The following is a 23,712-nucleotide window of genomic DNA, read 5'->3' as shown; positions in this document are numbered from 1 at the left end:
CCTTGTTGCTTATTTTATCTTTTCAATTTTATTGAAGTATAGTTGATTTACAATGTTGTGTTAATTTCTTCTGTACTGAAAAGTGATGTGTGTGTGTGTGTGTGTGTGTGTGTGTTGTGTGGATTGTCTGTCATGGAATGTTGACTATAGCTCCATGTGCTATACAGTATGAGCTTGTCTTTTGTAGCTTGGTGGTAGTGGTGGTTTAGTTGCTAAGTCATGTCTGACTCTTGTGAACCCATGGACTGTAGCCCGCCAGGCTCCTCTGCCCATGGGATTTCCCAGGCAAGAATACGGAGCGGGTTGCCATTTCCTTCGCCAGGGCATCTTCCTGACCCAGTGATCGAACCTGCATCTCCAGCATTGCAGGGGGATTCTTTACTGAGCAAGCCACCGGTGAAGCCCCTCTTGTTATTTTATCCATAATGCTTTATACCTCTTAATCCCTTACCTGTACCTTGCCCTTCCCTTTCCCTCTCCCCACGGATAACCATCACTTTGTTCTCTAGATCTGTGAGTCTGCTTCTTTTGTGTTCAGGCATCTCTTTTTCATGTCGTTTGTCTACTAACCCTTGCTCCCTCCCCTCCCCAACCTCTGCAGCTTGGTGGAGGTTCTGAGAATTCCCCATCCCTTGCGTTTGCTATTTCTGGATACAAAGGTGGAGAAATACGGTGATTTTTCTCCGCTGTTCCCAGTTACCTCTAATTTCGTTTGTACTCTCTTAAGAGAGGGTGGAGCAGATGTCTTGAGACATCCCTTCCCTTTATCATCCTGTTTACCCACCCTAAGACATCCTTCAGCAAATGGTGCAGCTACTTCTGTGAAAAAGAAATTCTCGCCGCGTGTCTCTGTGGGGCAGTAAGACGTGAGCTAGGTCTCCACCTGACAGTGGTAACGCCCTTCCTTTGAAGCATTCGCATTCCCGAGGAGTGTGGAAGTTTCAAGATGAGCCATCTCAGGCCTCCACCAGCAACCTTGGAAGGTCATGGGCTTGCTTTACAAACAGGGGAGCTGGTCAAGGGAGGGAAAGGGGAGATGGCGCAGCAGACAGGAGCACCTCCTTGGAGAGAGTGTCTCTTAAGCCTGGTTTGCTCCAGAATCTTTTTCCTTAGCCTGGAAAGAAATCTCCACTTGATTTGCAAGACCGCAGTCTAGACCCACTTCTGCTATTGCTTTTTGAGATGTGCGGTAATAAAACTGGCTTTATTCAGTCCATAGGAGCATTCATTCAGTTACTCAGCATTTATTTTTTTTCAGCCATCTATTCCGTGCCTGATGTTGGAGGGATAAACACGTGTCGCAAATGTTCTGTATGTCTAAGAATCCATCCTCCGTCTGGGAGGGGGACGACTGACATATCCTGATGAATTCCGAGACGTTTAGCAGCACAAAACATGGATGAAATTAAGCAATTAACTTCTCGGGAAGGATAATCTTCCCTTCCAAAATTAACCAGGCTTCTTCATTTTTACCTTGTGGGAAGATTGGAAAGATCCTCAAGGAAGGAGATGGAAAGATTAGGGAAAGAGATCTGGTGAGAAAGAGCCAAGGGGCTGGGCTGTCTCCCCCAGGAGAGGAGCTGGGGAGGACTCTTGCTGACATCTTTCGGGGTGTGGAGTTGTTCAGTGAGTGCTCCTGCAGTGTTCTACAGTTTGCTTAAGAATAAGGCTGTAACAATACTCTGCGCTGTTTTTTTATTTTTATTTTTTATTATTTTTATTGTCTACCTCACACTGGATTATATGAGTAACTGTATGCACATTATTCACTCACACTTTTTATTACTGAGAACAGTGTGGCAGTTACAGTTCTGGGCACCAAGGTGAATAACACCAAGTTCCTGTTCCAACGGAATTTGGGGAACATCTCATTTTGTCCTTTTAATAACTATGACGGGGGGGTGGTCAAAGTTTCTGGTCTTTTATAAAGAATAAGTTGACACTAAAAGAAGCTAAGTAGTTTAGCCAAAGTCAAGCTGGAGCTTAAGTCCAAGTCCCATATTATGCTCTTTCCCCACGGGCAAAAAAGAATCCCCTGGGTACCAAGGCAAGAGACATCAGCCAACCAGTGAATGTTTACTGGGAGGCTTGTCTATGTTCAGTACCATTATTATGTAAGAGATTCACATTATGCAGGCTGATGGTGTTTCATAAGAGGAGTAGACTTTCTTGGTGAAGGTGAGGCTTGAGCCAGACCTTCTAGAAGCTTCAGTGGTTCTTGTGAGGCTAAAGGGAGGGCCTTTCAGTGAAGAGGAATGATGCAAACATATTAGAACAGACGTGGGACGTGCAGGAGCCTGGTTAGAGTGAAGAAGGAATCCATCTAGAGGGTTGGATGGGTGAAGCAAAGCCATCTCACGGGGCTATGAGGGCGGGAGGGTGTGATAGGTGAAATTTGATTTGGTGTAATAGATAAACATGAAGGCTTTTAAATAGGCAGCTGCCTGTGAGCAATGGCATTTGGTCATTCATCTGGGTGAACAGAATAGATAGCAGAGCCTGGAGCCGGGCAGGCTGACTCGTGTGCCTACTTTTGGTGGCTGTGGAGAAGGATGGACACACCTTCCACCTATTCTCCTTCTCAAGGTCGATATGAAGCCTTAGAGCTTAGGGGCAGGGGTTCGTAGTGATCACTGCTTGAAGCTGGGGAGAAGGACAGGTCGGATCAGATGCCCTTGGACTCTGTTCTGTTGATGATCTAACCCAGACCCTTTTCCTGCCTCTTGTCCTGGCCCACGCTGAGCACTCCTGTTACCCAGGCACAGTCTGTGATTAGAGGGCTGCAAGGTGTGGTGTCCTGAGATAACCACGGCATCACCCTCAGGCAGTGTGGGCAGGAAATGAGCTGTTTTCCCCCCTTCCCAGTGGTTTTGGAGCAGAGCTGAGCTGCCCCTTCAGGCAAGAGTTCCAGAGATACCAGCAGCTGCAGATGGAGACCCGAAGTGGCCACCTCTTGTCACAGATGTTCCTAAGCTGCTGTGGCCTCCAGCCTTTCAGCCTCCAGCCCCCTAATAGCCCATGGCCCTCTCCATGTTGTCTGATTTTATTATGTTGAGTACAGCAGATTTATAAAAAACAACACAATGGGATTACATTTTTGTATCTGAATATACTTGCAAATCAGAACAAATCACGTGTTCATTCTTCATTCCACACATATATTAAAATAATTGCTATATATACTATGCAAATATATTAATAGTGTATTTGTGCCAGACATAGTGCTCGCCTCTGGGGTACAGCTGAGGACAGCAATCCCTTTTCTCCTGGAAATGACAGTCTGCTACGTTGGGGCAAATAAGACAAACAAACAGGCAAATTCCATAATATTTTATAAGATGCTAAGTGTGGGGTGGAAAAATAAGAACCACCTGTAAGATGGATTGGGGATGCTGGGATACAGGGTTGGAATTCTACCCGTGATGCTTAGGTGACATTTGAACAGAGACCCAAAGGAAGTGAGGGAGCTGTGGGGCGGTATCTGAGGAAGAGACTAACAGGCAGAGGAAACAGCAAGTGCAAAGGCCCTGGGGTCAGCGTGCCTGGCATATTTGAGACGTAGTGAGCTGGCCGTGTGACTGGAACTGTGGGGTGAAACCAAAGCAGTTGGTGGTTCAGACAGAGGCGAAGAGGAAGGAGGCTGGGATCGTGCAGGTCACGCAGGGCTCTGCAGTCGCTGCAATGACTTTGGCTTTACTCTGAGAGAAATGGGGAGCCCCTGGGGAGGCCTGAGCAAAGGCATCTTAGGATCTGACTTCTGTTTGCCAGGATCACTCTGATTGCTCCTTTGAGAATAAAACAGGGGACAGAGGAGGGCGCAGAGAGACCGACAAGGAGCCCAGGGTAATAATGCAGGTGAGGGGGGAGGGTGCCTTCTGACAGCAAAGTTGTGGAGATGGCGGAAGGCTGGATGTATTTTGCAGTTTGAGTTGGAAAAAGAAGCAAGTGTTCACGATGCCTTTGTTAGAACATCTGGTCCAATCTCCTGCCTGTAAACCGGAGTCACTCTGTAGGGAGCCATTGGGCTTCCTGTGCCTAAATACAGACTGAGTCGGGGTAGGGGGAGGGGTCCGGTACTGTTTCTTCATTAGTGTGCCCTGTGTGTGTGTATGAATGTGTACCTGCACACGTGTGCACAGGAGAGGGTGTGCGCATGCGTGTGGTGCCTTTCTTTTTGGACGCGGACAGCCACAGCCTGAATCCATCCACCGAGGCCAGTGTCTCTGGCTCCGTGGGCTCTAGCCAGCCATCCCCGCGTCCCCACCCCCAAGGCATTTTGCGGGTGTATTTTGCAGGTGCTGCCCTCCCCTCAATCATCCACCACTTCCTTTCCCAACCCCCTTCTTTTTGGAAGTTGTAAAAAAAAAAAAGATGAAACAGCCAGATGTGAGCCCGGTCTCATCAGTAATCCATAAAAAAAAACCAAGCATCCCCCGCTCATCGCTCATGCTTTATGAAAAGTTAAAATTAAATCAGGGCAGCGTTATTAAGCTAAGTGATTTTTGCTGGATTCGGATGAATTCCTGTGTGTGCCACATCGTTTGTTGGAAATGTGCCTGGGGTGCCCGTGGGCTCTGAATGCACATCCACCAGCTATTAGTGGAAATGGATCTGCTTGCAATGGGGCACTTGAGGTTTTCCAGCCCCGGGACACCAGCACTGTAAGCAGAACCCCGCAGCCCGCGGGGCTCTGGGTCCTCTGGTCCTCACCACTGTCAACCACAGGCGACGGAATCAGGAAAAGGGAAGAGCCGAAGTCGCAGATGGCATGGCCCTGCAGTGATGGATACGAATTCCAGAGGGACAATCACAGGGGAACCTCTTCTTTCTGGGGGCCCAGGGATGGAGGCAGTGAGAACGCTGAGGTCTGGAGATGCTGTGAACCAGAATTGTCGATCTCTGTTCTCACCCACTAGACAGACGCTGGGAAACACCAGGCTAGCTCTGGGGTGGCTTACGAGGAGGCCCGTGGAGCCGAGGATTGTTTATGGCCATTCACCTGCTTCCTGGCTTTCTTTCCTTTTGAGAAGCTGGTGGGTTAGTTGGTCCAGCCTTCTAAAATCCAAACATTTGTTGAGAAAGTCAGACTGATGATCAGCCAGCCAGTGGGTTGGAGAAGGGAAGTTAGCTTCTTTTAGGGCTCAGACTACATGAGAAGTCTGGGACTGAGTCTCTGCTTTATACCTGGAGGCTGTGTGGCTTTAGGTGACTTACTTTCTAACTTCCAGTTTCTGTCTGAATCTCAGGACAGTAAGGATGATGTCATTCCTCCTAGGCCTGTTGCTGGGGAGAGATGAGCCATGTATTTCAATCACCCAATTGGGGTTCACCCTGGAAATGATGTTGGGTCAGTGGTCATTGCGCATCCTCTGTGGACTCTGGAAGAGAGAGGCCTGGGGTCCCTGGCAGGGTTGCCCTGGGGGCCAAGTTCCTGTCCTGGCTGGACCACCCCTCTGCACTAGGCCCCCTTCCTCTCTGCCCCAGACCCGCCTGGCCCTCCCCTCTACAGCATGCAGGTGGAATAATGGGGGAGGTTTATCTGAAGGACATGTTTTCTGAGGGATGTCAGTCTTGGTGTGTATTGGCACAATTGACTCTGCTTTCACAACTCCCTTTTTGTCTTGGACTTTCCCGTGTGAAACACTGTTGAAGCTCAGAAATGGGAGAAAGTGGCCTTTGTCACTCTTGCTGTGAGGCATAGTGAACTTGAGAATTCAAAAAAGCTTGTTTCTCTGAGCCTTCCCTTTTGCCAAGAGATATCCACACACAAACCTGACATTTTTTTAGGGGCATCTTGCGTCAAAATTTTCCCAATATGATTTAATTTCACATTTTTTCTTTCTGCCTGACCCTGTTCAGAATCCATTCAGTAAAATTCTGTGTGGTGTGAATGTCACTCTTATTTAAAGAGCTGACGTACTAAATAGAGGAAGAATTTCAGTGAGTGTTTCAATGAAAGTGCTCGGGATTTTATATTTTTAGGAAGTCAGTTCGTCATATTATAAATATTGGAATATCATATCATCCAAATCAGGCTCAGTGCATTTTCAATTTCTGATATGTTGTGACATATAGTTCAGTTTTTGACAAATGCAATTTGGTAGACTTTTTACAGCTACCTCCTTACACGCTGGGGGCTGTCTCTATGTTTGCTCGAATCCAACTTATACCATCATGGTGTGTAAGAATATCAGTCACTTGGGCAAGTCACAACCCACTGCAGTCGTAGAGATGAAAAATTTAGAATTGAGATGCTGCACCCTTGTGTCACCTGTGTGACCTGGGGTCATGACGTCATCCCCAACTCATGGCTGCCAGGAACTGTGACGAGTGCTGTTGCAGGGAAAAGCCAGTTCTGACTCTGGGTTGGAAGTGTTTCTTTCACTTGCTTTTCATGGCTTCTGGTACTATGATCAGAATGAATGGCTTGCCTCAGAGAACCCTGTACCTCTGCCTGACTGTTAAAGTGCCTTTGTTCAGGACGCTGTCCACCTGTAGATGGCTGCAGGAAGGAAGAAATTTAAGGCATCCCCTGCCTGAGACTTGCCATTCTGGGAGATATTTACAAGATTCATGGCCTTTTTACTTTGTTCCCTTCCTCCCCCGACCCCCACCTCTATTCTGCCAAAGGACCTGGCACAATAAGATGGTTATTTTGAGACGCTAGTCCGCCATCTTCTCGGTCTGTATTCTGTGCCTCAACACCTCATCTCTCGGGTTCATTGACCTGGATTCATTGGCTTATCATGTGGCCAAGCAGAGTGAGCTTGGACTCTGTCACAGTAACCGGCTCCACGGAGTAAGTGTGAACTTGACCTCTTTTGCCCTTGCAAAAGATGTTCTGCCATCATCTTGGTCACTAAAGTTGACCTTTCCCAGCAGCTAGATGGTAACAACTTGGAGGTGTTGCCAGCATGGCACATCTGAGGGCCACCCCACCTGACCCCTCCCAGATTTATTTTTCTCAAGTTTTCTCCAGTTTCTTCTGAAACATTTCAGACATTTTCAGATCTGTAAGATTTTAGTGCTGTGTTTTATCTGTGGGCCTATAGCCAGTGTAGAATTGGGAGAAGGGGAAACTCTTAAAGGGGAAATCAGTTTCAACAGAGCTCATTTTCTGCTGATTTTCTAGACACTGGCAGTTAGACAAGTGCCTTTCCATCCAGGGTGAGTGAAGTGGGCCAGACTTCTTGAGTCTGGGACAACACAACTCAGGTTTATTCCACCCAAGCAAAAGTGAGATGCATTCATTTGCTGGCAAAGGAACTCAGAAGGTCATAAACAAGGCATACCACCCTAAGCCATGCACAGACCTTCTGTATGCTGGAATTGTGCCAGTCACAAGAGACACAAATAAAATATGGGTAAAAATATATCCCCATTTTCTAGGACTTTATGATCTAATTGTTGAACAGGTAATAATGTGTGCTAATTACTTTATATAGGTAAATGCTGTCATAAAAATAAAAGTGTGTGTGTGTGTAATCCTTAAATGGATACTAGATCATCGGTATTGATGGTAGAAAGCTTTACTTTGATTTCTGACATAGTGAATGATTTTCACAAGGTTTTCCATCATTGGTATCTCAAAATTACATTATTCTGATGAATTTCAGAGTTTCCTATGTTCTCTTGCTTCAGTGACGGTCACGAGATGGATTTGTCTCAGGGCTCTATCTCAAGTCCAGTTCTTAGTCTGAGACACTTTCTGGTGCATTTTGTTACCTGCTGGGCATTTTCTCCTAGAAACTTTATAGGGTATTTTTTGTTGTTGTGTTGAGTGTTCGTTGCTGAGCACGGGACTTCTCTAATTGTGCTGAGTGGGGACTACTCTATGCTGTGGTGCATGGGCCTCTCATTGCGGTGGCTTCTCTTGTTGCAGAGCACCGGCTTGAGACACATGGGCTTCAGCAGTTGCAGCACATGGGGTCACTCAGATGGTAGCTCACAGGCTCTAGAGCGTGAGCTCAGTAGTTATGGCGCATATGAACTCTTCCTGGACCAGGGATCGAGCCCATGTCCCCTGCATCTGTAGGTGGATTCTTATCCACTGGACCACCGGGGAAGTACTCCATAGGAATCTTAAAAAATGTGTTTATTCAGTTGCAGCACACAGGTTCTTTAGCTGCAGCATGTGGGATCTAGTTCCCTGATGAGGGATTGAACCTGGGCCCCCTGGATTGGGAGTATGGAGTCTTAGCCACTGGACCACCAGAGAAGTCCCTCCATTTGAACTAAAACTCACCCAGTTGTACGTAATTGTTACCTCCATCCGCTCCCAGCCTCGCCTGCCACCTCCTTTGGGGTTGTTCTGGCCGCAGTGAGTGGCACCCCACCTGAGCCAATGCCAGGGCTACTTCTTGACTCACTCCTTTTCTTCGACCACTTCTTTCAAAGACCTTCAACAGATTCTATTTCCTACTGATTCTGTTGTACCTTCGTTTCCTCCAAATTTTCTTCCACTGCTGGCGTAGCACCCCCCGCCCCCTCCCCCCGACTTTCCACATGGTTTTATACACACCATCCTAACCCGTTTCCCATTTGCTGGCTTGGTCCTTGCTACGCGGTAGTGAGAGCAACACAGATCTGATCACCTAGCTGCCCTACTTGAGGTCTTCCGAAGTCCGTGCTGTCCTTGTGAAAGAATCTAAGCTGTCGCGTCACTGTCTGGTGTCTTTACTGCTTCCTTTTCCAGGTTTATCTCTTGTTTGTGTTTTGGACCCCAGATGATCTCTGTGACACCTGAATGGTTTCCTGTTCCTCAAATGCAGCCTGTGTCCAACGCTCAGCCCTTTGCATGGCCTAGTCTTCTTATCCGGGATGGTCTCCTCTCTGCCATGATTCACCCACGTGTACATACAGAGCCTGTGACCCTGTGCCAGGTCCTGGCCTGAGGCCTGGGGGCATGAGAGAGACTTGGTTCCTTTCCCTGTAGGGTCTGGAACTAGTTCAGGGGCCAATGATAACATGAATATGTAAATGGCAATGGTGATTAATAAGGGAAGAGGGTGGACAAGAGTGTGAGAAGGGCCTTATTTAGATCAAGGTGGTGATCAGAGAGGGCTTCCTGGAGGCAGTGAGGAGGCTGAGACCTGTTCTTCAGGGTCTTTCTCCCACCACTTTCTTTAGGAAGCTTCTCCTGGCTTCCTAGTTGTGGGTTTCGTGACTTCCTAGGGCTCACATAGCACCGCCCACTTGCCTCTGAGATTTTTGGTTATTATATTGGAAAATCAGCCCTCCATCTTTAGATTGTCAGCTTCCTGAGGGAGGGGTCAGAGCCTGGTTTCTGCATCCTTATTTCCAGGCACAGTAGTCGCTCATGAATATCTCTTGATGGCTTGTGGGGGAATTGGAAGCTCTTACCAGTCACAGGAGAGAAACAGTAGCCTGCATTTCCTGCCAAAATTCTCCATAGGCTGAGACAATTCAGGAGCTATTATCCTAATGTTCGAGCAGGCCAATCCGTATCTCCAGGGCCCCGTGCCACTCGACCACAACTCTTCACAGAGTTTCCTGGGTGGTCCTGGGAGCAAGCAGAGGGAGACACTGCCCACGGTGGTAACGTCATGATGCAAAGGATTATCTTTTCCCTTTGAAAAGACCTAAGATGACATTGGACATTGTTATAAAGTGGAAATATGTCTGTCCTAGTCAATACATTTCTTATGCCTGTAAATTCTGCAGTTGGGGGGCAGATGTGCAGTGTGCCGCAGTGACTCTTGTGACTGCGGGCTGATATTTGGGTTCTGTTTGGCTCCCCCTCCCGTGATGGATCCCCCAGCATCATCTCGAGCTGATACTCAGCTCACGCCAGTGATCCGTTTCTTTCAGATTGGAACATCTCCAGGCGAAAGGCTTTGTCTTTTAACTTTTTGTTTTATCCTGGAGTAGAGTTGATTAACAATGTTGTGTTAGTTTCAGTTCAGTTCAGTCTCTCAGTTGTGTCTGACTCTTTGTGACCCCATGGGCTGCAGCACGCCAGGCCTCCCTGTCCATCACCAACTCCCGGAGTTCACTCACACTCATGTCCATCGAGTCAGTGATGCCATCCAGCCATCTCATCCTCTGTCGTCCCTTCTCCTCCTGCCCTCAATCTTTCCCAGCATCAGGGTCTTTTCAAATCAGTCAGTTCTCCGCCTCAGGGGGCCAAAGTATTGGAGCTTCAGCTTCAGAATCAGTCCTTCCAATGAATATTCACGACTAATTTCCTTTAGGATGGGCTAGTTGGATCTCCTTGCAGTCCAACGAATTCTCAAGAGTCTTCTCCAACATCACAGGTCAAAAGCATCCATTCTTCGGCACTCAGCTTTCTTTATGGTCCAACCCTCACATCCATACATACATGACCACTGGAAAACCATAGCCTTGGCTAGACGGACCTTTGTTGGCAAAGTAATGTCTCTGCTTTTTAATATTCTTTCTAGGTTGGTCATAATTTTCTTCCAAGGAGCAAGCATCTTTTAATGTCATGGCTGCAGTCACCATCTGCAATGATTTTGGAGCCCCAGAAATAAAGTCAGCCACTGTTTCCACTGTTTCCCCATCTATTTGCCATGAAGTGATGGGACCAGATGCCATGATCTCAGTTTTCTGAATGTTGAGTTTTAAGCCTACTTTTTCACTCTCCTCTTTCACTGTCATCAAGAGGCTCTTTAGTTCTTCGCTTTCTGCCATAAAGGGGGTATCATCCACATATCTGAGGTTATTGGTAGTTCTCCTGGCAATCTTGATTCCAGCTTGTGCTTCATCCAGTCCAGCATTTCTCATGATGTACTCTGCATATAAATTAAATAAGCAAGGTGACTTTATACAGCCTTGACGCACTCCTTTCCCAATCTGAAACCAGTCTGTTGTTCCTTGTGTTAGTTTCAGGTATGAGCAAAGTGATTCAGTTATACATATGCAGGTATCCTTTTTCAAATTATTTTCCCATTTAGGTTGCTACATAATATTGAGCAGAGTTCCCTGTGCTATACAGTAGGCCCTTGTTGGTTATCCATTTAAAATGTAGCAGTGTGTACATGTCCATCCCAGACTCCCTAACTGTCTCTTCCCCCTGGTGACCGTAAGTTTGTTCTCTTAGCCTCTGAGTCTGTTTTGTAAATAATCAGTTCATTTGTATCACTTCTTTTGCAGTAACATGGATGGATCTGACTGAGTGAAGTCAGTCAGAGAGGGAAAGAAGCATTGTATGACATCACTTACAGATGAGAGGCTTTTTGTGGCAGGGATCATTATCAAACATTGCTTGTGTCTAAGCAGGTATTATTATCCCTGTAATCAGATGTGCACACTGAGGCTGAAACAGTCTGTGACTTGCCGCAGGCACCAATTCCAGAGCTGGGATTAGTCCTTGATTTATCTGACCCCAGATTGTATGCTTTTCACCCTACTGCATACCATCGTGTTACTTCTCAGTAGGATTTCAGACATTTTTTTCAGTATTATCAAGTCGTTTGCATAGTGAGGCTGAAAAGTAGATTTGGGAGATGCTGAAGGAAGAGCTTGTGTGACATCACTCTGCTGCAGCATGAGATGCTTGGGTCCTGGCTACCCTCTTTCTCCACTTAACCCTTGTGACTTAACTCGCTGTGCGCGGATATATATAGATGCTTGGTTTCACTGCAGGGTAATTTATATTCCTGACCACCGAGATTGTAATTGAAGCATCTCTTGTGAACACACAGCGTTTGGTTTGATATCTGGTAGCTGTATCACTGCCTTTTACCTTGAGCTCGACTTTTTTTATTTTATTTTTTGGCCGCACCGCACAGCATGTGGGATTTTAGTTCCTCGGCCAGGGATCGCACCCACACCCCCTGCATTGAAAGCATGGAGTCTTAACCACTGGACCACCAGAAGTCCTTTGGGCTCTGCTCTTAATCCGAGTTGCTTTGTTTATGTCCATAGCCCACTGAAGATGAGAGCTGGACTTATCCTCGTCTTTGTCTGGCAGGTAGCTCAGAATCCTCCGAGTGTGTGTCCCTAGACCCTCCACTTGCCATTGCAGGGCGTTTGGGAGGGTGCCATCTGGGCTTCCACCCATGTGCTGCTTGTGTGCAGAGGGCAAGGCAGGGCTGTCTCTTTCCTTTCTGAGCGTTTGTGTCTCTGGTTAAGCCTTTTCACCATCTGATGAGGGTATGGAGAGTGACCTGGGGCAGCTCCCCTGCGGCTTCTGAAGCAGGAGCGGATCCGGGAAACCTGGAAGGTCGGCATGCCACTTTGCTGGGTGTTTTGCGGAAATCTAATTTTGTCCTCTTAACACAGTACTTCTCAAGTTGCTGAGATCAGGAGTGGCCAGGCAGGCACCAGCAGCCTGGCCCTGCTGGCAGGAAGCAGCATGTATGAGGTGTTGATGGTCAAGGGCAATTATAGAGGCTTCCTCTGGACCTCAGGGGTCGTCGCCTCTGCCTCCCAACTTAATTAAGTGCCAACAAAATGCACCTTGATGACGGGAGGATGTGGGGACCTGACGTGCCGCGCGGTCAGCATAAATATGGCTGTCCTGCCTCGCAGGGCCGCCTTTAGCCGCATGGGGCAGGGGACGGGCCGGGACCTTGAACAGGGAGTGTGGGCTGATTCCACGTGTTTGATGATGTTGACAAGGAGGACAAGGCCAGGGGATGAATGTGATGGGTGAGAACAGAGGAGCCAAAAGGAGAAGGGATTTCTGAGAAGTCTGTATATAGTTTTGTTTTGGGGTATAGCTGATTAACAATGTTATGGTAGTTTTGGGTGGACAGCAAAGGGAATCAGTCATGCATATGCATGTATCCATTCTCCCCCAAAGAGCATTCGCTGGTGCCTTGAGAACAGACCTGAACTCTTCCTGGGGAAGCAGATAATGTGAGCTGAGGCTGGGGGAAATCCTTTCAGAGATCTCTGCAGCCTGCCCGTCGTGGAGCCTGAGTCTTCTAATTAGCCTTTCCTTGGGTGAGGTCCTTAAAGTTCTCTTAGACCCACAGAAATGAAGCCCTCTTCTCCAGCGAAGGTAGCACTTTGACCTGGCATCATTCATTCAGCAGAGCTTCCCTATACTCGCTAATTAAGCCAGTCGACCTGGGGATCCAGAGGGAAGAGAAGAAAAGTCTCCACCTGATCTCAAGGCTGAGGCAGCACCAGTGACCAGGAGGCCGGTCTGCCCCGGATCTTGTGCTAAGGAGACTTCAGGCAGCTGATGCTCTAAGAGGAGGCAAAAGACAAAATCCAAATATTTCAAAGTATAAACAGGAAGCTTCAGAGGAGGTGAGACAGAGCACCATCTCACCCCTGATCGATTCCCTGTTTCCTTCATGGAAATCTTCTTCTTTCTGTCTGTTCAGGTGAACTCAAGTCAACTTTGACTTTTCCTTTTTCCAGTCTCCTTGAGTGAAAAAAGTCACTGAAGTATATGTCAAAGCACACAGTGAAATGCCTAGATATGAAGTGTAGAGTTCAGTGAGTACTGATAAATGTTTACACTGCATAGTTCAGTTCAGTTCAGTTGCTCAGTCATGTCCAACTCTTGGTGGCCCTCGGACTGCAGCATGCCAGGCCTCCCTGTCCATCACCAACTCCTGGAGATTGCTCAAACTTATGTCCATTGAGTCGGTGATGCCCTCCGACCATCTCATCCTCTGTCGTCCCCTTCTCCTCCCGCCTTCAGTCTTTCCCAGCATCAAGGTCTTTTCCATTGCATAACTTTCACCCAAATGAAAATACAGCCCATCATCCCTGAGTGTTTGCTCCTGATCTTTCTAGGGACTCCCCAGTATTCTGATTTTCCTCCTAGAGAAGAGTCTTGCCTATTCCTGAGCTTTTTTTAAATGGAATCATGCGTTGAGTTCTTTTATGCCTAACGTTTTGCTGCACATCCTGATTTTTGAGATTGTTCCTTAGATGGAGAGTACCTTCCTTTTTATCATTGAGTTGTATTCAATGATATGGAGATACCAAAATTGGGTTGTCCATTTTCCAGTTGCTGGGCATATGGGAAAATTCCAGTTTTTTCCTTTTATGAGCAAAGTTATTATGTATATTCTTATATGAGTCTTTTTGGGACTGTATGTTTTCATTTCTCTTGGGTAAATATCTAGGACTGAAATAGTTGGTATTTCACGTTAACAATAATTGCTACACAGTTTTCCAAAGTGGACACCCCTTTCCCACCCCCTGCCATCAATGCATGAGAATTTGAAAGGCTGTCTGTCCCCTCCCAGCATTAGTTATTGTTAACCTTTTCTTTGTAATCATTTCCGTGGATGTGCAGTGAAGTCTCACTGTGGTTCCTCATGTGAAATTAACCTTCAAGTCCTGGTGAATCCTTTCTTGAAGGATGCTCTTGATGCTCTCAGATGCATCTTTTAAACTTTTTTCCTTCTTTAGTAGTCATAGCCCAGTCTTGATCACCTCTCAGCTGAGCTAAGCAGTGGTCTCTTCACTTGCCCTCCTCACTCCAGGCAGCCAGGTTGTCGGGCTGCTTTACTGGCTTCCTGATCACTTCCGTCCTTTGTGCCTGCATGCCTTGAATGACTAACACCAATATCAGAAGTTTTCAAACTTAAATATGATCATAGTGTAGAACTCTTTCTTTGGAGCAGAGATTGCCTTTTGAATGGAGATGGGAACATGCTTGTACATACTTCTCATCTGTCCTTGTAGAGTTGCAGCCCTCGAGGTTCCCTCATGAGCTCCTGATGCTTTTTGGGGTGTATGTTGGAAGCCATCAACTGCTCCCACCCAAGCGCAACATGGCCCCTGTCCACATCTACTCTTCCAGCCCCCACAGCTCTTTTATATCCCCTTCCAGCCATAGCTTTGTGCCTGTAGTCTTTTGGATGCAAAATACTGTTCCAGGCCTCAGCGTCTCTGCCTGTGCTGTTTCCTGTCCTTGTAAAGTGCTTCTTGTCCATGCCCCAGTGCCTGCCTGGGGACCACGACAGCCTTTGGGCCAAGATACTCCAGCATCCGTCCTTCCTGACATCTCCGGGGTTGCTGTCTTCTGCTCTGTGTAGCATCTTCCCCTCCACACACCCTGCTGGGCTGCAGTCGTCTTAATTGCCCTTGTTTCCCACAGTCTGATGTTCACTTTCCTTTACGTGATGGGCTCAGCCTACTTTTCTTACATTATCTTCACTAATTTCCATGCTTTAACCTTGCACTCCTTGCCAGAGTGGTACGCATTCTGTACTGTACAAGCATCTTTCTCTGTGCCTTTGCCCACAACGTCCTGCCTCACCTGGAATGCCCTCTGCACTTTGTCTGCCTTTTCCCATCCTTCCTGCCTTGTATTAGCTCCTTAATTCTGCTGCCTCCATCTGGCATCCCAGGACACCAGAGGAAAGGTGTCCAGAAAGAATTCTTTCTCCTCTGAGTAACCCTCAATCTTTCTACATCCCTTTGTCACTCATCATAGCCTTCCTAAAGGCTCACTGTCTATTTAGAGAGTGGAGACAAATACAGGGGAAGAGATAGTAAGGGCATGGTATAGAATTCATTGTGTCCCTTCCCTAGCTCACATAGCCTATGGGGACTAAGACTTACTGCAGCTCATTCATTATTCAGAGCCTGGAGGTCTCTTGGGAGGAATACCTAGGCCGAATGGCTCCTTAAAGAGGAATGCTTGGGGACTGCCCTGGTGGTGGGTAGGCCAGTGGCTAGGAATCTGCACTTCGGCTGCAAGGGGCATGGGTTCAGCTCCTGGTTGGGGAACTAAGATCCCACGAGCTGCATGGTGCAGCCAAAAAAAAAAAAAAAAGTAAATAAATAGCAGAAAAATAAAATGGAGAATTAGCATCATCCTAAAAATATTTTAAAGAAAGTAATGCTTGGAATCACAATAGCACCACATGATGGAAGGATGGACCCTGTAAGTGGTGGGTGGACCTGAAAGACATGGGTCAGTTCTGTTGGGAAAAATGCCCCGCCTCCTTGAGAACTGATTCTGATTCCATCATACTGACTGTGTGATGCAGGGCTGTGGTACCCAAGCCTGTGGATTTGCTGGGACAGAAACAATTTTCATCTCCCTGAACATGTCTCTGGCCCTTGGCTTTGCATCATCTAGAGCCTAGCAACAGAGAGCCTGAGGGGTTTTGAGTCGTTTGGCACCAGGGCCATCAGAGCAGGCAGCAGAAAAGCCATCACCACCTCTGATGGGCTCTTGTGGGGGCCCACTGGGCTTCTGGACATCCTGGCTCTGCAGGGTAACATACCACCACTTCTCAGAAAAATAGTGCAGGCGCCAATGGCTTTGGTGTGGACCAGCCATTTATGAAGAGCCTGAGTTACGTGGGCAGGTGGCCAATTTCCGAAGTCTAGTGTCATTTGAAATGAACACAAACAGTGGGAGACAGAGGAAAAGCGTGAATGCCAGTGTGTTCAAATTAGCTGTGGGCGTTTCGGATGCTGCTGGTGTAGCGTCTTCCTCCGGTATAAACTTCAGCTCAAAACTGCCTTACCTGTCCTTGGATGATGACCTTTCATTAAACTGACTTTATTTTTTATATTTTTCTAATAATCAGCCCCTTTGGAGCATCCCAAAGTCTTCCCTTCTCTCTGTCCCTCACCCAAATGTAGACCTTGGCTCCCACTGGTATCTGGCCTGGGTCTTTTGTCTTTCTCTCCTGCACTGTTTAACTTACAGAAACCATCTCACGCACCCCGCTGCTGTCTTCCCTTCCTGCCTGGGATGGTTCTCACACTACCTGCAATCTTCGGGTTGAGGCCATGATCCTCAGAATCCACCAGAGCTGGATTGCTGGGAATCGGGGAGAAATCCAGAATTTGGAGCCAACTCTGCCAAAGGATTGACCTGGAATCTCCCCTCCCTAATCCTCTTGACCCCTGGAGGTCCACAGTCAGCACTGCCTTCAGTTCAGTTCAGTTCAGTTCCGTCGCTCAGTCGTGTCCGAATCCCAGCATTGCCTTGGCACTCTGAATTCTCACTTGCATCTCTGTCTTGTTGTCACCGTCATTCCTTAAATTATTGGGGGTTCTTTTATGAATCCATTGTGTATATAACCATGTTTTGAAGTCCTAGGGAAGGGACTTTATCTTTCTTCTTTTGTGCTATCTTAGCCTCACTCTCCGCAGGAACTTAGAGCTCAGTCAGTCTGCAGCGGGTGCTCTCTGAATGTTCTCATTTAGGGGGATCTTAGCGGTGGACCACTCACAAAGGTGGATCACAAAGTGTGGTCCAAAGGCTGTTGGGATGCCTAACACACGTGTGGCAGTAAACCGAAATCCCAGACTGTCAGCTGTACTTAAGAAAGCTGAAGTTTTAGAGATTAATAATCGTGTTAGTTATCAGCCTTTGAGTACACATTTTTTTTAGCATCCTATGTGGTGAAGTGGGAATGGAACACACAGGATTTCTCTTCTACCTGGTGCAACAGTTGTCTTGAGGAGAAGTACATGCCCAGCTGCTTTTTGCATGGAATACTATTTTTGCTTGAAAAAAGGACTGGCAGATAAACTACTCTTTGAAAATATGGTTATTCAGATTTGAATAGTTGTGAGACCTTTTTTAAAAACTGAGCGAAACAAGTTTGCCATTTTAAGAAAAACAACTGACTGTATTTTTTTTTTTTTACCGGTGATAAAATCTAAGCACTCAAGTGAAAATTAAAATTTTGGAAAATTTGTATCTATCACGATGAGTTTGACAGCTTCCCAAACCTTAAAGACTTTATGATGAGGTGGTTGATATTAATGAATGTTCTTTACTTTTGATACTGCACAATGAAATTTGTCAAAATTTGAGAGATCTACATAACTCAGTGAACTGTTTTCCACATGATCAATGCATGTTGTTATGAAATCATTGATGGGCAGAAGATACATTGAAAATGTAAGACAGACTGGCAGAGTCTATCATAACAAAGTACAAAAAAGTTCACTGATAAGGGTTCATGTTTCATGATGCATCTAACCTTTTAAGAAGTTACCCCTTGTCAAATTTTGATGTAGTATCACAGAAAAAATGCCCATAATTCTATGCTAAGGCTATTATATCCTCCCTTTTCCAATGACATATCTATGTGAACTGGATTTTCTTCATTTACTTCAACTAAAACAGCACATCACAACAGATTGAACGCAGATACAGATAAAAGAAACCAGATTTCTTCTACGGAGCTAGAAGAGCTTCTCCATAAAAGAGATTTGCAGAAAAGCAAAACAGTGCCACTCTTCACACTAATTCAGTAATCTATTTTAAATTCAGCTTTTAAGAAACGAATCTTTATTTTAAATTAATTTTATGTCTATAGAGAAGTTCAAACAGTACAAAAAGTTTCTGTATCCCCTTCATTCACTTTCCTCCAGTGTTGAAGTCTTATATTTCCATAGTATGTTGATCAAAACTAAGTATTTAACACTTAGAAATGATTAATATTAATGTAGTTATTAGTGTGGGTACCCGCCCTTAACTAACCTCATGTTGATTAACTTCATGTGGATTTCACCAGGTTTTCCATGAACGTTCTTCTGTTCCAGGATTAAGCTAGGCTATCATGAGACATTTAGAATATAGATAGTGTTATATAAATATTAAATGCATGTGAAAATGTAATGATTTCATATTGTTATTTTTTATAGCAAACCCTTTTTATTTTATTTTTCTACTTTTTGGCATTGCCGCACAATATGTGGGATCTTAGTTCCCACAGTCAGGGATTGAACCTTTGTTTCCTTCAATGGAAGCATGGAGTCTTAACCACTGAACCACCAGGGGAATCCCTATGATTGTTTTAAAATGAGTTAATAAATATTTTTTTAAAGTCCCAGTTTTCTGTCAAGCATCAACATGAGTTAACCATAGGTGTACATATGTCCCTTCCCTCTTGAACCCTACAGAAAACAACAAAATTTGGTAAAGCAGTTATCCTTCAATTAAAAAATAAATAAATTTTAAAAAAGTCTCAGCTTAAATTTCTATCACATTCAACCCTGAGAGATATGACCCACGTAAACAAAAGCCCTTGAATTCTCAACCGTTTATAAGTGTGGAAAGGGGTTCTGAGAACAAAAAGCCTGAAAACTGCTGACCTCATGTATCTGTGAGAGACGAACATTCGTATTTGCAAATCGCTCACCTTTGATAAGAGTTATGAGGTTGAGAGTTTACATAATGTCTCGGGAGGGCTTATTCCCTCCCCGTGTGATCTATAAATACATGTGTGTGAAGAACTAAATTCAGTGAGGAAGAACTTGGTTGGTGAAGACAGTGCTAGTTCATGCCATTTAATTTAGCCATCCCATAATTGTTTGTGGAGGACCTACCATGCGCCTTGTGGCATTCTGGGCTCCGGAGATCTAGCCATCTACAAGACAGAGGAAGTCTCTCTCTAAAGAGCTTAAATTCTTCTGGGGGAAGTTAGACCATTAACACACAAATTGCATCACTTTATGTACTGGTTTGAGCTCTCATGCAGGGAAAGCAGGCTGACCAGGTAGAGAATCATGTCAGCAGGAGAGGGGTGGGTGCCTGCACATGTGGGGGCTTGGTCAGACTTGCAAGAAGGCAGCAGACAGAGATCTGGTCGATGAACCTTCCAGGGATGAGCTTGGTGCCTTCAAGAGGATGGAGGGAAGGCCAGTGGGGCTGGAGGGTGTGCGTGAGGAGTGTAGACAGAGGTTCAGCCAGGGGGGGAGGCAGGGTCCAGATCAGGTATGGCTTCTGGGCTGGGAGCATGTTTGGGCCTTATTGCTTGGGAAGCTTCACTAGCCTTTAAGCAGGAAAGCGGTGGTGTCTGATTGATGTGTGAAATCACCCTAGGCCCTCAAAGGATGGACGCTCAGATGGCAGGATGGAGACTGGAGAGCAGGGAGGTGCTTCACGGGACCCCAGGAGAGATGATGCTGGCTTAGGCTCCAGGGGTCCTGCCTGTAAGAGCTGTTGGATTTGGGATCTGTTTTTGAGTTGGAAGCAACATGTCTTGCTTGCAGATTGGATGTGGGTGCAAACAAAGAGCAGTCAAGGAGGAGTCTTGGGCTTCTCTCCCGAGTAGCTGGGTGAGTGCTTTGTACCATTTACAGAGCCGAGAAAACCTTGGGGGCCATGAGCTCACAGATGGTGTTCAGTAGTTCTCTGTGGATTCCAGTTAAATTAGAGCCCTGTTGAATGATAGGCGGGCATATGAACTACAGTGTAATTGTGCAGACATTGAGCAGTACCTATGCTGTGCGGAACACTGATCTCGGCATTCAAGGGTTTCCTCATGAATGAGACACACACAATCTCATGTGACTGTCTTGTCCAGTGGTTTGGAAGCAGGAAAGAGCGTCACTGTAACCCCATCTGGGTAACATCATCCTGGGACCCCATTCTCAGGGAGTATGTTGAGAATGACCAAAGTACAGGAAAATCCGGGAGTTAGAGATGTGTGCTCTTCAAGAGACAGGTGACATGGCTGAGGAAACATTTTGCAATTTGGGGGGACCCCAAGAGATATATTGTCTTTTATCTCTTTCTTCTGGGAAGCTTAGAGCATTTCATCTTACTCCTCCTTCCTGTAACTGGGAGAGAGGTGGGCAGAAGAATGTCATTATTGGAAATATGTTATGAACCAATGAAAGCAGAAAAGGAGACAGTTTCTGGTGGTATGTGTTTGTTTGGGTTAAAGGTGATGAAGACAGGGCAGTTGTGTATTGAGAGTGGCCCGTGGTCAACCATGGCTGGTGCAGGTCCTGGGGAGAGGTTCCTCCCTGCCTCATTTCTAGATCCTCAGGCTGGGTTCTCTGGTTCTCTCTAGGCAGCTGTGCCACCTGACCTGACGACTTGGGATGCCAGTGTGGGGTGGTACTCGCCAGCCCTTTAGCAGCTGGTCCCCTGCAGGACTCACGATCTGCCAGGAGCAGAGCGCGTGACCTGCAGGGGACCCCTCCGCTCTCCTTGGTGCTGAATCTGGAGTCCTTTCCAAACCATTCTCTGGGGCTGGCTGGAATGATGCAGGCACTGACTTCATTTTTATGATCAGGAATTAGGGTGAAGGAACTTTTGAACTGAGGAAGGGAATGGATGAAGGATTATACAATCCTTCTCAAAGCTGTAATCTACTTAAAATTTTTATTTATTTTCAGATAGTTTTTTGTTTAAGTATAATTGATTTATATTTTTGTGTTGCTTTCAAGATGGACAGCAAAGTGATTCATTTACATAAGCATACATATATATTTATTCAGTTATATATACATATATGTACATGCATGCTAAGTTGCTTTATTTTTGGCAGATGCTTGCGACCCTACGGACCCACTAGGCTTCTCAACAATACTGGGGTTGGTTGCTATGCCCTCCTCCAGGGGATCTTCCCAACGCAGGGAACAAACCTACATCTTCTGTGGCTCCTGTATTGCAGGGAGATTCTTTCCTGCTGAGCCACTGGGGAAACCCTACACATATATATGTGTATATTCTTGGTCAGATTGTTCTCCACTATAGATTATTATGAAGTATTGAATATAGTCCCCTGTGTTATACAGCAAAGTAGGTCCTTGTTGTTTATATATTTCATATATAGTCTTGTGTATATGTTGATCCCCAACTCCAAATTTATCCCTTACCCCATTTCCCCCTCAAAAAAGCTGCAATCTTTAGTAGTAAAGATGAATAGCTACTATTTATTTAATACTTTTTATGCATCAAGATTTTAGGTACTTTATGTTCTTTTCTCTCCTCACAGCAGTGATATGATGTGATTATTATTATCCCTGCATTATTGGTGAGTAAACTGAGGCTCAGTAATTAAAGTTCCCCCAAATTCTATTCAGCCATTGCATTTAAAAAAATTCTTTAAATTTTTAATAATATTGTAATTGAAGCATGGTTGATGTGCGGTATTATGATTCAGATGTACAATGTTGTGACTTACAATTTTATTTATTTATTTTTTTTTATTTTTAAAATTTTAAAATCTTTAATTCTTACATGCATTCCCAAACATGAACCCCCCTCCCACCTCCCTCCCCATAACATCTTTCTGGGTCATCCCCATGCACCAGCCCCAAGCATGCTGCATCCTGCGTCAGACATAGACTGGCGATTCAATTCACATGATAGTATACATGTTAGAATGTCATTCTCCCAAATCATCCCACCCTCTCCCTCTCCCTCTGAGTCCAAAAGTCCGTTATACACATCTGTGTCTCTTTCCCTGTCTTGCATACAGGGTCGTCATTGCCATCTTCCTAAATTCCATATATATGTGTTAGTATACTGTATTGGTGTTTTCTTTCTGGCTTACTTCACTCTGTATAATCGGCTCCAGTTTCATCCATCTCATCAGAACTGATTCAAATGAATTCTTTTTAACGGCTGAGTAATACTCCATTGTGTATATGTACCACAGCTTTCTGATCCATTCATCTGCTGATGGACATCTAGGTTGTTTCCATGTCCTGGCTATTATAAACAGTGCTGCGATGAACATTGGGGTACATGTGTCTCTTTCAATTCCTGGTTTCCTCGGTGTGTATGCCCAGAAGTGGGATTGCTGGGTCATAAGGTAGATCTATTTGCAATTTTTAAGGAATCTCCACACTGTTTTCCATAGTGGCTGTACTAGTTTGCATTCCCACCAACAGTGTAGGAGGGTTCCTTTCTCCACACCCTCGCCAGCATTTATTGCTTGCAGATTTTTGGATCGCAGCCATTCTGACTGGTGTGAAGTGGTACCTCATTGTGGTTTTGATTTGCATTTCTCTAATAATGAGTGATGTTGAGCATCTTTTCATGTGTTTGTTAGCCATCCGTATGTCTTCTTTGGAGAAATGTCTATTTAGTTCTTTGGCCCATTTTTTGATTGGGTCGTTTATTTTTCTGGAGTTGAGCTGCAGAAGTTGCTTGTATATTTTGAGATTAGTTGTTTGTCAGTTGCTTCATTTGCTATTATTTTCTCCCATTCAGAAGGCTGTCTTTTCACCTTGCTTATATTTTCCTTTGTTGTGCAGAAGCTTTTAATTTTAATTAGATCCCATTTGTTTATTTTTGCTTTTATTTCCAGAATTCTGGGAGGTGGATCATAGAGGATCCTGCTGTGATTTATGTCTGAGAGTGTTTTGCCTATGTTCTCCTCTAGGAGTTTTATAGTTTCTGATCTTACATTTAGATCTTTAATCCATTTTGAGTTTATTTTTGTGTGCGGTGTTAGAAAGTGATCTAGTTTCATTCTTTTACAAGTGGTTGACCAGTTTTCCCAGCACCACTTGTTAAAGAGATTGTCTTTACTCCATTGTATATTCTTGCCTCCTTTGTCAAAGATAAGGTGTCCATATGTGTGTGGTTTTATCTCTGGGCTTTCTATTTTGTTCCATTGATCTATATGTCTGTCTTTGTGCCAGTACCATACTGTCTTGATGACTGTGGCTTTGTAGTAGAGCCTGAAGTCAGGCAAGTTGATTCCTCCAGTTCCATTCTTCTTTCTCAAGATTGCTTTGGCTATTCGAGGTTTTTGTATTTCCATACAAATCTTGAAATGATTTGTTCTAGTTCTGTGAAAAATACGGCTGGTAGCTTGATAGGGATTGCATTGAATTTGTAAATTGCTTTGGGTAGTATACTCATTTTCACTATATTGATTCTTCCAATCCATGAACATGGTATATTTCTCCATCTATTAGTGTCCTCTTTGATTTCTTTCATCAGTGTTTTATAGTTTTCTATATATAGGTCTTTAGTTTCTTTAGGTAGATATATTCCTAAGTATTTTATTCTTTTCGTTGCAATGGTGA

General features: G+C 45.3%; 1 protein-coding gene across 2 annotated transcripts in view; it reads left to right on the top strand.

Moving 5' to 3' along the window:
- The window catches only part of ZMAT4 (zinc finger matrin-type 4), a 373,991-nt gene that overhangs the window by 27,249 nt on the left and 323,030 nt on the right, over positions 1-23,712 (top strand). The gene's annotated exons all lie outside the window — the stretch shown is intronic.

The sequence above is a fragment of the Ovis aries genome, chromosome 26, assembly GCF_016772045.2.
Source record: "Ovis aries strain OAR_USU_Benz2616 breed Rambouillet chromosome 26, ARS-UI_Ramb_v3.0, whole genome shotgun sequence".
NCBI lineage: Eukaryota > Metazoa > Chordata > Mammalia > Artiodactyla > Bovidae > Ovis > Ovis aries.
This window is presented reverse-complemented; position numbering and strand designations above follow the sequence as displayed.